The sequence below is a fragment of the Acanthochromis polyacanthus genome, chromosome 13 (genome assembly GCF_021347895.1).
Source record: "Acanthochromis polyacanthus isolate Apoly-LR-REF ecotype Palm Island chromosome 13, KAUST_Apoly_ChrSc, whole genome shotgun sequence".
NCBI classification, from domain to species: Eukaryota; Metazoa; Chordata; class Actinopteri; family Pomacentridae; genus Acanthochromis; species Acanthochromis polyacanthus.
Window position 1 is genome coordinate 19,389,600 of NC_067125.1, and position 16,561 is coordinate 19,406,160.

At 40.1% G+C, this 16,561-nt stretch overlaps 1 protein-coding gene across 1 annotated transcript in view; it reads left to right on the forward strand.

Moving 5' to 3' along the window:
* LOC127536899 (uncharacterized) overlaps nt 1–16,561 on the forward strand; it is a 246,878-nt gene that overhangs the window by 229,884 nt on the left and 433 nt on the right. The window lies entirely within an intron of this gene.

The window sequence follows — 16,561 nt, forward strand, 5'->3', positions numbered from 1 at the left end:
TCATTGGCATTCATATAGATCACATTTCACGTCATTCTGAAGAAGAAAATTGTTTGTCAACATGAGCTTCATGTTAATGCTGCTTTCATGATTTTTCTGGTCTTCAAATGCTGGTCCTGAGCTGAAGTGCACACTTTGGTCAAATACGCTGTACATGCAATTCCTTCAAACCACAACACCTTCAACATCATTTGCAATCATGCAGATCACATTTCAAGTCATTCTGAAGAAAAAAATTGTGTGTCAACATGAGCTTCATGTTAATGCTGCTTTCATGATTTTTCTGCTCTTCAAATGCTGTTCCTGAGCTGAAATGCACAAGTTTGGTCAAATATGCTGTACATCTTTATCTTCAAACCAGAACACCTTTAAACATCATTTGCATTCATATAGATCAGTTTTCACGTCATTCTGAAGAAAAAAACTTGTGTGTCAACATTATGTTCACGTTCATGCAGGCTTCAGAATTTTTGTTCTCTTCAAATGCTGGTCCTGAGCTGAAATGCACAAGTTTGGTCAAATATGCTGTCTATGGAATTTCCTTCAAACCAGAACATCATAAACATCATTTGCATTCATATTGATCACATTTCACGTCATTCTGAAGAAGAAAATTGTGTGTCAACATGAGCTTCATGTTAATGCAGCCTTTATGATTTTTCTGCTCTTCAAATGCTGGTCCTGAGCTCAAATGCACAGTTTGGTCAATTATGCTGTCAATGCAATTCCTTCAAACCAGAACATCTTTAAACATCATTTACCTTCATACAAAATCACATTTCAAGTCATTCTGAGGAAGAAACTTATGTATCAACATAAACTTCATGTTAATGCTGCTTTCATGATTTTTCTGCTCTTCAAGTGCTACTCCTGAGTTTTTAATGCACAGTTTAGTCAAATACGCTGTACATGCATCTCAAACATCATTTGCCTTCATATAGATCACATTTCAAGTCATTCTGAACAAGAAATTGGTTTGTCAACATTATGTTCACGTGAATGCAGGCCTCATAATTGTTCCACGCTTAAAATGCTGGTCCTTAGCTGAAGTGCACGGTTTGGTCAAATTCACTGTACATCAATTTCTTCAAACCAGAACATAATTTTTCTTCATACAGACCAAATCATAGTCATTCTAAACAAGAAATTTGTGTGTCAACATGAACTTTACGTGAATGCAGGCTTCATATTTTTTCTGCACTTAAAATGCTGGTCCTGAGCTCAAATGCACAGTTTGGTCAAATACGCTGTACATCTTTTTCTTCAAACCAGAACACCTTTAAACATCATTTGCATTCATATAGATCACATTTCACGTCATTTTGAAGAAAAAAATTGTGTGCCAACATGAGCTTCATGTTAATGCTGCTTTCATGATTTTTCTGCTCTTCAAATGCTGGTCCTGAGCTCAAATGTACAGTTTGGTCAAATACGCTGTACATCTTTATCTTCAAACCAGAACACCTTCAAACATCATTTGCATTCATATAGATCACATTTCACGTCATTCTGAAGAAAAAAATTGTGTGTCAACATTATGTTCACGTTAATGCAGGCTTCAGGATTTTTGTTCTCTTCAAATGCTGTTCCTGAGCTGAAATGCACAAGTTTGGTCAAATATGCTGTCTATGGAATTTCCTTCAAACCAGAACATCATAAACATCATTTGCATTCATATAGATCACATTTCACGTCATTCTGAAGAAGAAAATTGTGTGTCAACATGAGCTTCATGTTAATGCAGCCTTTATGATTTTTCTGCTCTTCAAATGCTGGTCCTGAGCTCAAATGCACAGTTTGGTCAAATATGCTGTCAATGCAATTCCTTCAATCCAGAACACCTTAAACATCATTTGCCTTCATACAAAATCACATTTCAAGTCATTCTGAGGAAGAAACTTATGTATCAACATAAACTTCATGTTAATGCTGCTTTCATGATTTTTCTGCTCTTCAAGTGCTACTCCTGAGTTTTTAATGCACAGTTTAGTCAAATACGCTGTACATGCATCTCAAACATCATTTGCCTTCATATAGATCACATTTCAAGTCATTCTGAACAAGAAATTGGTTTGTCAACATTATGTTCACGTGAATGCAGGCCTCATAATTGTTCCACGCTTAAAATGCTGGTCCTTAGCTGAAGTGCACGGTTTGGTCAAATTCACTGTACATCAATTTCTTCAAACCAGAACATAATTTTTCTTCATACAGACCAAATCATAGTCATTCTAAACAAGAAATTTGTGTGTCAACATGAACTTTACGTGAATGCAGGCTTCATATTTTTTCTGCACTTAAAATGCTGGTCCTGAGCTCAAATGCACAGTTTGGTCAAATACGCTGTACATCTTTTTCTTCAAACCAGAACACCTTTAAACATCATTTGCATTCATATAGATCACATTTCACGTCATTTTGAAGAAAAAAATTGTGTGCCAACATGAGCTTCATGTTAATGCTGCTTTCATGATTTTTCTGCACTTAAAATGCTGGTCCTGAGCTCAAATGCACAGTTTGGACAAATATACTGTACATGCAATTCCTTCAATCCAGAACATCTTTAAACATCATTTGCCTTCATACAGATCACATTTCACGTCATTCTGAAGAAGAAAATTGTGTGTCAACATGAGCTTCGTGTTAATGCTGCTTTCATGATTTTTCTGCTCTTCAAATGCTGCTCATGAGCTTTTAATGCACAGTTTAGTCAAATACGCTGTACATGCAATACCTTCAAACCAGAACATCTCAAACATCATTTGCCTTGATGAAGATGGCATTTCAAATCATTCTGAACAAGAAATTTGTGTGTCAACATTATGTTCACGTTAATGCAGCTTTCATGATTTTTCTGCACTTGAAATGCTGGTCCTGAGCTGAAGTGCACACTTTGGTCAAATACGCTGTACATGCAATTCCTTCAAACCAGAACACCTTCAACATCATTTGCAATCATGCAGATCACATTTCACGTCATTCTGAAGAAAAAAATTGTGTGTCAACATGAGCTTCATGTTAATGCTGCTTTCATGATTTTTCTGCTCTTCAAGTGCTACTCGTGAGTTTTTAATGCACAGTTTAGTCAAATACGCTGTACATGCACCTCAAACATCATTTCCCTTCATATAGATCACATTTCTAGTCATTCTGAACAAGAAATTGGTTTGTCAACATTATGTTCACGTGAATGCAGGCCTCATGATTTTTCCGCGCTTAAAATGCTGGTCCTTAGCTGAAGTGCACGGTTTGGTCAAATTCGCTGTACATCAATTTCTTCAAACCAGAACATTTTTCTTCATACAGACCAATTCATAGTCATTCTAAACAAGAAATTTGTGTGTCAACATGAACTTTACGTGAATGCAGGCTTCATATTTTTTCAGCACCATCATCTCCATCCTGAAGGAGAACAGCACCCGCCCCCGCATCGCTTGCATCAACAGACAATTTAAACGGACGATCAAATGTGGGCACAGCCAAAACTGGGACATGAGTTAATAGAGCTTTTACACAGTCAAACGCACGCTGACAACTGTCAGATCAACGGAAAACAGTCTTTGGACTCAGTAGGTCGGTGAGCGGAGCCGCCACTGCCGAGAAGTTTCTACAGAAGCTTCTGTAGTACCCCGCCATCCCCAAGAAACGGTGCAGCTCCCGACGTGAAGCAGCAGCAGGGAACGACAAGATAGCTTCCACTTTGGAATGGACCGGTTTGACCGGTCCCCGACCCACAACTTTTCCAAGGTATTATAAGGCTCTGGCGCTTATTTTAGCTCTTAAACATTTTGAAGTATATATCGGCTCCGCTCGTGCGCCCGTTGATGTGTACACTGATCACAACCCTCTTGTTTTTATTAATCGGATGCGAAACGCCAATCAGAGGCTCATGCGCTGGGCATTGTTTTTACAATCAGTTAATGTGGAGGTCCGGCACATTAAGGGCCGAGAAAATGTCCTAGCCGACACATTGTCTAGGTGCTAGGTGCGTGAATGATGTCTGCGGCGCTCCCCACATTCACGTTTTTAGGGTGGGGGTGTTATGTGCCACAGTCTCTCTCTCTCTCTCTCTCTCTCTCTCTCTCTCTCTCTCTCTCTCTCTCTCTCTCTCTCGCTCTCTTTCTCTTTGGTTTGGCTCTCTCTCCTCCTTCTGCCTGCTGCTCACCTGAGTGCAATCGGCACTCAGGTGATGATGAGGAGGAGGGAATAAAAAGGACAGGGAGTGCAGAGATTGGGGGCACGACACGGCACAGACACCTGGACAGGAAGGAGGGAGTTTACCTTCCTCCGTGGTTTTTCTTCCCTCCAAGCAGGTTTTCCCCATGCATGCTTAGGTGCCGGGGTTTTTGTTGGTTTTCTTTGTTGTATTAATTTGGGCTGGAGATCGCTGACAGTCTCGTTATTCGTCTTTTGTTTATTTCAGCCTTAGTTCTTATTTTTAGGTAGTTTAGGGGGAGACGCTGGGAGCGACGGCCCACTGCGTGGTTGGCCCAGCGTCTTCCCACTTTTGTTCTTTTGTCTGGGGTCTCCAGCCCTCCTTTGTTTCTGTTTTCGTTTGTGTTATCTTTGATTAACTTGGGATGGCCAAATAAAGCCTGTGGGTTTAATTGGAGATATTTTGTGTGGCGTCCTTCTGTATATGCTGCGGTCTCTCTCTCCTATTGAGCCTGTGTTTTTTTTCAGTCTATGTGAGGGCCGTAACACCTGGATATACAGAAAAATAGCCCAAAACACTCACAAACAGTTGCTTTATAAATAGTATATTTATTAATTTAAAGCAATTCTCCTAAACAATATAATCAGTCACATACAAATATGGCATGCTCTAGTCTTTAATAGTTATTGACTCAAGTTGTGTAGGAACACATGTATTCAGATGTTTAACAAAATAAGAAATAATCATCTCTCTTAAGTCTGACACTTACACCTCAGTTAGGAAAAGTGAGGTAGAGTACCATTCTTCAAAATAACCTCCCAATTATCAATTATGTAAAAACAGAAATAATGCCCCAAAATATTAAACAAAAAGAAAAAAGAGAGGTAGCCTATTCTTCAATGTTCAGTTAGCCCATTCTTCAAAATAATGTGTCTAATGGCAAATGAAAAAAACATAGAAATAATGCCTCAAGTCAACAGTCCTTTTTTTCCCTTCTTTTTCCTTTTCTTATTAGCTACAGAGACATAAGTCCCAGCTTTGCAGACTGTACATTCTGCCTCCCATTTGACACGGCCCGGACGAAAACAGGGGTACTTTTTTTGCATTTCATCAGTGAAATGACATTTGCGTTTCGGCATTTTCTTTCGGTTCGAGTGTTCTCTCGTAGTGTGCCTACCTGCCTGTCAGCCTGCAAGGAGTGAGTGAGTGTGGAGCGCCTCTGTGCTGCTTTGTGAATGATTAATACACGTTCTGGGGTTCGGCTCAAACTCCGCCTCTCAGAGCGTGTTTCCAAATCAACCATTCTACGTGAATGATAAATACACTGATCTGTGACGCGCTCAAGCTAGGCAAGATCAAAAACCCGGACATTTGAAGGACTTTATAAACGCCGGCCGGAGAGGCCGGACAGCTTCTCAAAAGAGGACATGTCCAGGCAAAAGAGGACGTATGGTCACCCTAATGTAAAATGAATGAGAAACAGTGTGACAACATCAATCAAAGTGCACCAAAGTGCATAAACTCATAGAACAGGGTGTGCTGAATGCTCTGGGAGCAAGTCTGCAGTGAAAACACCTTTGAAGGGGTCAAGGGTCACTAAATCTGAAGACTTCAAATGAAGGAGACATTTTGTGCAACATATCAAGTATCATAAAAGTCATTCCCAGTGGAATTCAAGTCTGATATTGTGTGGGACTATTCAGAGCAGTCTCATGAAGCACTGTATCTGTTTTCAAGGGTCTAGCCCCATGGGAACCCACTTTTTTCACTACGAGTAGTGATGAAGCCTGAGGCCTTCAAACATGTAAAAAAAATTCCTGCTCGGTCATTTTTGGGTCTAGTGACACCCAGAGCCCTAGAGATAGTAAGAGTTGCAACACTCCCATAGGGTGCCGTTGTATGCTTTCTTCCGGTCTACTTCCGGGTTGTGGAGGCTTGTTTAGTTCCTAGCACCGCTTTGACAGTGATAGCCACCGTCCATTTGCACTGCAGGTCGTTGAGTTAAGTTGATGAAATGCCTACCTCTTTTGAATTGTCAACTGCCTGTATTTTATCAGAGGCTCTTTATGATGCATATGCTGAACTTTATTTGTATTTGCGCAGCGTAATTATATATATTATTTATATTTGTAGACGACCGAATTTCTGCTACTTTTTTTTAGCTCGACTTTGCTGTTAGCTGTGAAGTTATCTCCAGGGATATATTGACAGGTTAATTGTTGATGAGTCGCTACCTCTTTTTAATTTTAACGTCTTTATATTATATCAGAAGCCCTTTGTGGTGCATACATTTATCTCCACTCTCCACTCTCTATAAACCGCTTTATCCTCATTAGGGTCGCAGGGGGTGCTGGAGCCTATCCCAGCTGACTCGGGTGAAGGCAGGGGACACCCTGGACAGGACACCAGTCTGTCACAGGGCTAATACATTTATCTGTATTTGTGAATATTGGCAGATGACCAACTTTCAGGCATTGCCATGTGCTTGTTAGCTCTTCTTTGAAAGCTACCTAGCTACATCGCTACCTCTTTTTAATTGTCAGGACTACGTCCTTTATATGAGACCCTTTATAATGCATAAACTTATACTTGTAAGTATTTAACAAATATATTTATTAATATCTATCGTATCTATCTATCCGCCAGTATCCCGAGAGCCCTCACTGAAGACACGAAGACCCTCATCAAAGAGTACTAAGTAAGTGTATGGCAACCTGCATTCTTTACATCAAAATGTTTTGAATTTATTATATATAGATTACAATTTGATGTTTACATCAACTAATTCAACAAATAATCAGACTCAAAATTGATTACTATGTACATTACAGAATTTTGGACAACAAAATGGTACTAAAAGATTGAAAATTGATGTACAACTGATGCACACAAAATAATAATAATAATAACAATAACAATAATAATAATAATAAATAATAATAATAAAAATAATAATATTAATAATTAATAAAAATAATAAAAAACAAAATTTCTGTTCTTTTTTCTAGGCCAGGAATTAGAGGCTTAACACATTTTAAATCATTTTCATCCCTCATGGTTGCTGGTGCTGGGGACAGCTGCTGGTGCCTGCTGGTGGCGACTGCTGGCGGCGACTGCTGGCTGTGGCCACTGAGGGACACTGGATTCTGCGGGCATAAAGAGGATGTCTCCCCACACACAAGTCATTTGATTTTTTTTTATTATTTCAAAAATAATTGAAAAAAATAACATATTGTTGTTTCTCTCATTGTCAATAAAACATACTATTTCATTCATCAAAGCATAATGAGTTGTTATTCTTGAATTTTGTGTATGTCTTAAAATGGTTATAGTGAATCAACTCCTGCCTCATCAGAAGTGGCTGGACACTATCTGCTGAATGGACTGTTGTTACTCTGCTTTTCAATAACTTCCAGACTACGGGTAAGTGAATCAGAGAAATATAGACATTGTCTGGAAATACAATAATCCAGCTGGGCAAAAATTAACATCTTCAATCATCTTACATTTCTGTGTAAAAGTCGATTTTCCATGCTAACACGAATGTGAAACATTCCCTCCAAAACCCCAAAAGTGTCTTTAATATGTCACCTTACGGCTCAAAATGTAAAACTGACATCTACATACATACTCCAATGAATTAATAATCAAACAAGTACTTGGTGTGATTTTATTCCTTTTTTACCGCTCTCAGTCCCATAGAAGGAAATGACAGCGCTGCCTGTTTGGAACTACTCAGGCTTACATGAACCACGTGACCGCCCCGCTGCGAGAGCATGAGTGTCGCAACTCGTACTATCTCTAGGGCTCTGGTGACACCAAATCGGACACACTCCTACTAGACCACCCCCTGACCTTGCATATTTTTTTTTCAGAGAGTTAGCTCAAAAGGGGCCCGAGCACAGCCCGGTTTTTCACTCGATGATTAACCCTTTAATGTCTAAATGCTTGAAAATAGGCGAAAAAGGTCAAAATCTCACACATTCCTGAACCAATTTGGACCAAACTGCACAGGTTCTATATATAGAGGCTAATGTGAATGCTCATGCACGTTTCAGACCTCCAGGGGCCCTGAAGAAGGAATGAGGGCCAAAAAAACACATTTTTTCATAAATGTCCCTCTTTTGCTCTCATTTCACTTCTGTAACACTCAGAGAGCTGAAACCTGGGATCTGAAACATCTAAAATCTAAATCCACTGGAACTGTTTTGCTAGCCCCTCCCAAACCGGAAGTAGCTCCAGGAACGACCTAGAGACTTGTGCTTCAAATCAATTGTTCACCAAGGTCACCTGAATCACCCCTAAAAGTTTCAGCTCATTTGATGCAAAAATTATCAATTTATGATGCTTCAATGTCCAAAAATGTGAAACTTTGACCTTGCGCCAGGGGTCACAGGAAGGTCATAGAGACACCAAACAACCACAATATAGCCTAGTATAACATACTAAAAGATCAGCCCCAGGGTCCCAGTAGAAAAATCTGACCAAGTGTTCATGTTAGGAAAATCAGGTCTTGTCAGACTGTTAAACCCTGAGAGCCTCCTGCAAGTGGAATTAGACCCTCACCCTCATTTGTTACCCGAACGGGATGAAATCTTAACCACTAGTACTAGGGCCCCCCGTGAGTCGGTATATACAATATCAGCCTCCTAGGTCAACAGGGGGCCAGATGGTACCATGCTGAAGTTTGGAAGTGCACCCCTTTAATGTCCAAAAGGTTATATAAGGTCAAAATCTCACAGATTCTTTGACCGATTTGGACCAACCTGCACATGCTTGATATTGGGTCCTTAAGTAATACTGGTGTATGTTTTCAGACCACCAGGACGTACAACGACAAAATAGGAGCAAAAAAGACTGCTGTAAACTTGGATATTTTAACGCAGGGATCCGTAGAGATCAATTCATTTTTGAAGCAGCTTTAAGCAGACGTTTGACAAACTGTAATTTTCTGCATTTCCATGTTGCCTTTATTGTTCATTCAAAGAGTTTGCTGTTTGGTTGCAGCACAATTTTCTTGCAGTCACTGTACAAGTGGAAAAGAATGACTGAATGGATAATGTGAAAGTGTTATACACTGCTCAAAATCTCTGATTCTGCAGGCGACGTCTGACGTTAAGGTGACCGTATTGCGTCATTTCCTGTTTCAGCGCTCTGTCGTGTTGTTAGCATGGCTTCTGCCTCTTCCTCTCCCCCTCTCTCCCTCTCCTGCTCAGTGTGCCACATGTTTAGTTATTCCTCTGCCTCCTTTAGTGATAACGATATGCGTAATAAGTGCAGCCTTTTTGTAGTTCTGGAGGCGAGGCTCTCTGAATTGGAATCGCGGCTCCGCACCATGGAAAATAACCCGCTAGCAGCTAGCCAGGCCCCCTTAGCCGGTGCGGACCGCAATAGCTTAGCTGCTAGTGTAGCATCTGTTAGCCGTCCCTTAGCAGCTCCCGAGCAGCCGGGAGACTGGGTGACAGTTCGTAGGAAAAATAGTCCTAAACTCAAGCCTGCTGTGCCGGCTCACCACAAACCGCTTCATGTTTCTAATCGTTTTTCCCCGCTCAGCGACACACCTGCTGAGAAACCAACTCTGATCATTGGCAGCTCCATAGTCAGAAACGACTAGCTAGCGACACCAGCGACCATAGTTGAATGCCTCCCAGGGGCCAGAGCGGGCGACATAGAAGCAAATTTGAAACTGCTGGCTAAAGATAATCGTAAATATAGTAAGACTGTTATACACGTTGGCGGTAACGACACCCGGTTACGCCAATCGGAGGTCACCAAAATTAGCGGGGCATCAGTGTGTACTTTCGCCAAAACCATGTTGGACTCCGTAGTTTTCTCTGGACCCTTGCCTGATCTGACCAGCGATGACATGTTTAGCCGCATGTCGTCGTTTCGCCACTGGTTGTCTATGTGGTGTCCATCAAACGACGTGGGCTTTATAGATAATTGGAGCTCTTTTTGGGGAAAACCTGGTCTGATTAGGAGAGACGGCATCCATCCCACTTTGGCTGGTGCAGCTCTCATTTCTAGGAATATGGCTGATTTTATTAGTACTCCTAAAGCATGACAACCCAGAGTTAAGACCAGGATGCAGAGCTGTAGTCTTACACACCTCTCTGCAGTTTCCTCACAGCTGTCACCCTCCAGTAATTCAGTTAGCTTTATTGAGACTGTGTCTGTCCCCCGACAACCAAAATTCAATAAATTAAACAAATCAAAAATATACAAAAGAAATAGTAACCTTAAAAATTTAATAAAAATTAATACCTCTATTTCAACAGAGCAAAGAAACAGGACAATTAAATGTGGTCTGTTAAATATTAGATCTCTCTCGTCTAAATCTCTGCTAGTAAATGAGTTGATAACTGATCACCAGATTGATTTGTTGTTTGACTGAAACCTGGTTGCAGCAGGAAGAATTTGTTAGCCTAAACAAATCAACTCCCCCGAGTCATATTAACTGTCATATTCCTCGAATCACAGGCCGAGGAGGAGGAGTAGCAGCAATCTACCATTCTAGTTTAAAATTGAACCAGAGGCCTAAACCTGATTACAGCTCATTTGAAAATCTCACTCTTAGTCTCTCTCATCCAAATTTGAAAGCTCAGAAACCAGTTTTATTTGTTGTTATATATCGTCCTCCTGCTCCTTATTCTGAGTTTTTATCTCAATTCTCAGACTTTTTATCTGAATTAGTGCTCAGTTCAGACAAAGTTATTATTGCGGGTGACTTTAACATTCATGCTGACATAGACAGCGACAGCCTTACAAGAGCTTTTAATTCATTATTAGACTCAATTGGGTTTTCTCAACATGTAAATAAACCAACTCATAGTTTTAATCACACTCTTGACCTTGTCCTGACTTATGGCATAGAATTTGAAGAGTTAACAGTATTTCCCCAGAACCCTCTTCTTTCTGACCATTTTATGATAACATTTCAATTTAAAGTAAAGAATTGTTTAGCAGCTGAGAACAAATATCATTACAGTAGGTGTTTGTCTGACAATTCAGTATCTAAATTTAAGGAAATAATACCCTCACTGTTTACTTCAGCAACATTTACTGATAAATCAGAAGGCAAATATTATAATTTTACCCCCACAGAAGTGGATTATTATGTTAATAATACTTCAGCCTCACTGCGTACAACTCTTGATAGTGTTGCACCTGTAAAAAAGAAAGTTATATCTCAGAGAAGACTTGCTCCTTGGTATAATTCCCAGCTGCGGACTTTAAAGCAGGCATCCCGAAAGCTGGAAAGAAAGTGGTATTCCACTAATTCAGAGGAAGTGTATGTGGCTTGGAAAAATAGTCTAGTAATCTATAAAAAAAAGCTCTTCGTAATGCCAGGACAACTTATTATTCAACCCTAGGTTTCTCTTTAGCACTGTAGCCAGGCTGACAAAGAGTCAGAGCTCCGTTGAACCTTGTATTCCTTTAGCTTTAACCAGTAACGACTTCATGAGCTTCTTTACACATAAAATAGTTCTGATTAGAGATAAAATTAATCTGGCCCTTCCTACAAATGTCACAGATGCTTTTGAATTGGCTGTTAGACCTGATGAATCTTTAGAATTCTTCACTCCTATATGTCTCTCTGAACTAATTTCAACAGTTTCTACATCCAAACCATCAACATGTCTTTTAGATCCTATCCCAACTAGACTCTTCAAGGAGATTTTACCTTTAATTAATTCTTCAATGTTAGATCTGATTAATCTCTCTCTAGTAACAGGCTATGTACTACAGGCTTTTCAGGTTGCTGTCATCAAACCTTTGCTTAAAAAGCCCACTTTAGATCCAGATGTGTTAGCTAACTATAGACCAATATCCAACCTACCATTTCTCTCTAAAATTCTGGAAAGAACAGTTGCAAATCAATTATGTGAACACTTACAAAGGAATAATTTGTTTGAAATGTTTCAGTCAGGCTTCAGAGTGCATCATAGCACAGAAACAGCTCTGGTGAAAGTTACTAATGACCTTCTCATAGCATCAGATAATGGACTAGTCTCTATACTTGTTTTGTTAGATCTTAGTGCAGCGTTTGACACAATCGACCACATAATTTTATTACAGCGTCTAGAATATTCAATTGGCATTAAAGGGACAGCACTGGACTGGTTTAAATCCTACTTATCAGATAGGTTCCAGTTTGTGCATGTCAACAATAACTCTTCTGAGCATACTAAAGTTAATCATGGAGTTCCTCAGGGTTCTGTCTTAGGACCGATACTTTTCACATTATACATGCTTCCTTTAGGCAATATTATTAGGAAGCATTGTATTAACTTCCATTGTTATGCAGATGACACACAATTGTATTTATCTATGAAGCCAGATGAAACTGATCAGTTAGCTAGACTGCAAGACTGTCTTAAGGACATTAAATCCTGGATGACTTTTAACTTCCTACTGCTAAATTCAGACAAAACTGAAGTCATTGTATTTGGCCCCAAACATCTTAGAAACTCGCTTTCAAAGCAAATAGTTACTCTGGATGACATCGCATTGGCCTCCAGTACTACTGTGAGGAATCTTGGAGTTATTTTTGACCAGGACATGTCCTTTAACCCTTTACGCTTCAGTGTGTAGTAGGTGTACCGCCGGCGGTACACCTACTAATTTGCATAGGAATTTCAAGAATGTCCGACGGCTGCAAACCCGATTATACAAACACTATACGCCGATGGAAAGCTTAGATTCTCATGAATCCGCCGGTATAAACCACTTTCAGATGTGATTACCACAGCGGGTGAGAAAAACACATTTGTCCGACAAAAACAAATATTCATCCATCCGTTCTCTATACACGGCTTCAACGTACACAGCGCGACTCACATTTCCGGGTTCATTATTACACACAGAAAAAAAGATTCCACAAAAAATGGCCATAATCCAACCTTTTACATCCAGACAACACAAGTCAGTAAACTATTTTGTCCAAAACATGTCCTGAAGTCGGTATAAAATCCACGAATCGGTCGTTTTCAAGGAAATGCACCTCGCGATGTGCATCCAATATTCCCTGTATTTTTTCGTCATTTTTTTAATTTAAAAATAGAATACTAGTGATTTTTTGTACTGAAAATGGCTGGAATTGACTGAAGCTTAAAGGGTTAACTCACACATAAAGCAAATCTGTAGGACTTCCTTTTTTCACCTGCGTAATATTGTAAAAATCAGGAACATTCTGTCTCAGAGTGATGCAGAAAAATTAGTTCATGCTTTTGTCACTTCCAGGCTTGACTATTGCAATTCCTTATTATCGGGTTGTCCAAATAGCTCTCTCAAACATCTACAGTTGATCCAAAACGCTGCTGCGAGAGTACTGACAGGAGTTAGCAAAAGAGATCATATTTCCCCTATACTTGCTTCTCTTCACTGGCTTCCTGTTAAATCCAGAATAGAATTTAAAATCCTTCTTCTGACATATAAAGCTCTTATTAACCAATCTCCATCATATCTTAAAGATCTGATAGTACCATATTATCCTAGTAGAACTCTTCGCTCTCAAACTGCAGGCTTACACACGTGGACAAAATTGTTGGTACCCCTCAGTTAAAGAAGGAAAAACCCACAATTCTCACTGAAATCACTTGAAACTCACAAAAGTAACAATAAATAAAAATTTATTGAAAATTAAATAATCAAAAACAGCCATTACTTTTGAATTGTTGATTAACATAATTATTTAAAAAAACAAACTAATGAAACAGGCCTGGACAAAAATGATGGTACTTCTATAAAAGATTGAAAACTATTTGACCAGAGTGACATGATTAACTCAGGTGTGTCATTTAATTGACATCACAGGTGTTTCCAAACTCATAATCAGTCAGTCTGCCTATTTAAAGGGAGACAAGTAGTCACCCTGCTGTTTGGTGAAAAGGTGTGTACCACACTGAACATGGACAACAGAAAGCGAAGGAGAGAATTGTCCCAGGACATCCGAAAAAAAATTATAGACAAACATCTTAAAGGTAAAGGCTATAAGACCATCTCTAAACAGCTTGAAGTTCCTGTGACAACAGTGGCTCATATTATTCAGAAGTTCAAGACCCACGGGACAGTAGCCAACCTCCCTGGACGTGGCCGCAAGAGGAAAATTGATGACAAATTGAAGAGACGGATCGTTCGAATTGTATCCAAAGAGCCCAGAGCAACCTCCAAAGAAATTAAAGGTGAACTCCAAGGCCAAGGTACATCAGTGTCAGATCGCATCATTCGTCGTTGTTTGAGCCAAAGTGGACTTCATGGGAGACGACCAAGGAGGACACCACTGCTGAAAAAAACTCATAAAAAAGCGAGACTGGAATTTGCAAAAATGCATGTTGACAAGCCACAAAGCTTCTGGGAGAATGTCCTTTGGACAGATGAGACCAAACTGGAGCTTTTTGGTAAGGCACATCAACTCTATGTTCATAGACTCAAAAACCAAGCATACGAAGAAAAGAACACTGTCCCTACGGTGAAACATGGAGGAGGCTCAGTAATGTTTTGGGGCTGCTTTGCTGCATCTAGCACAGGGTGTCTTGAAAGTGTGCAAGGTAAGATGAAATCTGAAGACTATCAAGGCATTCTGGAGAGAAATGTGCTGCCTAGTGTCAGAAAGCTTGGTCTCAGTCGCAGGTCATGGGTCTTCCAACAGGACAACGATCCAAAACACACAGCCAAAAACACCCAAGAATGGCTGAGAGAAAAGCGTTGGACTATTCTAAAGTGGCCTTCTATGAGCCCAGATCTGAATCCCATTGAACATATGTGGAAGGAGCTGAAACATGCCATTTGGAGAAGACACCCATCAAACCTGAGACAACTGGAGCTGTTTGCTCATGAGGAGTGGGCCAAAATACCTGTTGACAGCTGCAGAACACTCATTGACAAATACAGAAATCGTTTAATTGCAGTGATTGCCTCAAAAGGTTGTGCAACAAAATATTAAGTTATGGGTACCATCATTTTTGTCCAGCCCTATTTCATTAGTTTGTTTTTTTAAATAATTATGTTAATCAACAATTCAAAAGTGATGGCTGATTTTGATTATTTAATTTTCAATAAATTTTTATTTATTGTTACTTTTGTGAGTTTCAAGTGATTTCAGTGAGAATTGTGGGTTTTTCCTTCTTTAACTGAGGGGTACCAACAATTTTGTCCACGTGTGTACTTGTGCACCTGTATTGTACGATGTGAAGTTGAGGTGAGAATTTGAATATGTGCAAATCTGAATGTGAACTTGTGCAATAAGTATGTGAAATAATTTAGCACGAAAATAGCTGTGTCCTCTAACACACGAACACAAATTGCTACTTACAACCACTTGAATCCTCCCCACGAGACACACATTCTCTGTTTTCTACAGGTGCAAATCAGAAATCGTACTTCCAGTCCCGCTGAGATATTTGGTGCAAAACTACAAAACGATCCGATCTGTGTATAAATTCTATGCTTTGAGATTGACAGACTTTCGGCCAGTCAGAGAGATGCTTTGTCCGCCCAGCCAATCTGAGGTTTTTATTCCATCCGAGGTTGCTTTACCGACTTCCGGGTGTGGAATTTCAAGATGGAGAGAGTCTAGGCAGTTCTTGTTTTGGACAGCTGGTCTGCTCTAATCTCTATAATGCGCATTTCCCAATGACTCAAATAGTGTAATATCCATTCCTCTTAGTATACTGAAATCAAAGCCTACACTCTCTCCATCGTGAAATTCCACACCCGGAAGTCAGTAAAGCGACCTCGGATGGAATAAAAACCTCTGATTGGCTGGGTGGGTAAAGTGTCTTGATAGAGAAGTACAGAGGTCAGAAGGAGCTGCATTGTGTCTTTGTAGATCTGGAGAAAGCTTATGACAGGGTGTCCAGAGAGGAACTGTGGTTTTGTATGAGGAAGTCTGGAGTGGCAGAGAAGTATGTTAGAGTGGTGCAGGACATGTATGAGGACTGTAAGACATTGGTGAGGTGTGCTGTAGGTGTGACAGAGGAGTTCAAGGTGGAGGTGGGACAACATCAGGGATCAGCTCTGAGCCCCTTCTCGTTTGCTATAGTGATGGACAGGATGACAGACGAGGTTAGACAGGAGTCTCCATGGACTATGATGTTTGCAGATGACATTGTGATCTGTAGTGAGAGCAGGGAACAGGTGGAGGAGAAGCTAGAGGCGTGGAGATTTGCCCTGGAAAGGAGAGGAATGAAGGTTAGCCGCAGCAAGACGGAGTATCTGTGTGTGAATGAGAGGGACCCAAGTGGAAGAGTGAGGTTACAGGGAGAAGAGATCAAGAAAGTGGAGGATTTTAAGTACTTAGGGTCAACAGTACAGAGTAATGGAGAGTGTGGAAAAGAGGTGAAGAAGCATGTACAGGCAGGCTGGAACGGCTGGAGAAAAGTGTCAGGTGTGATGTGTGATAGA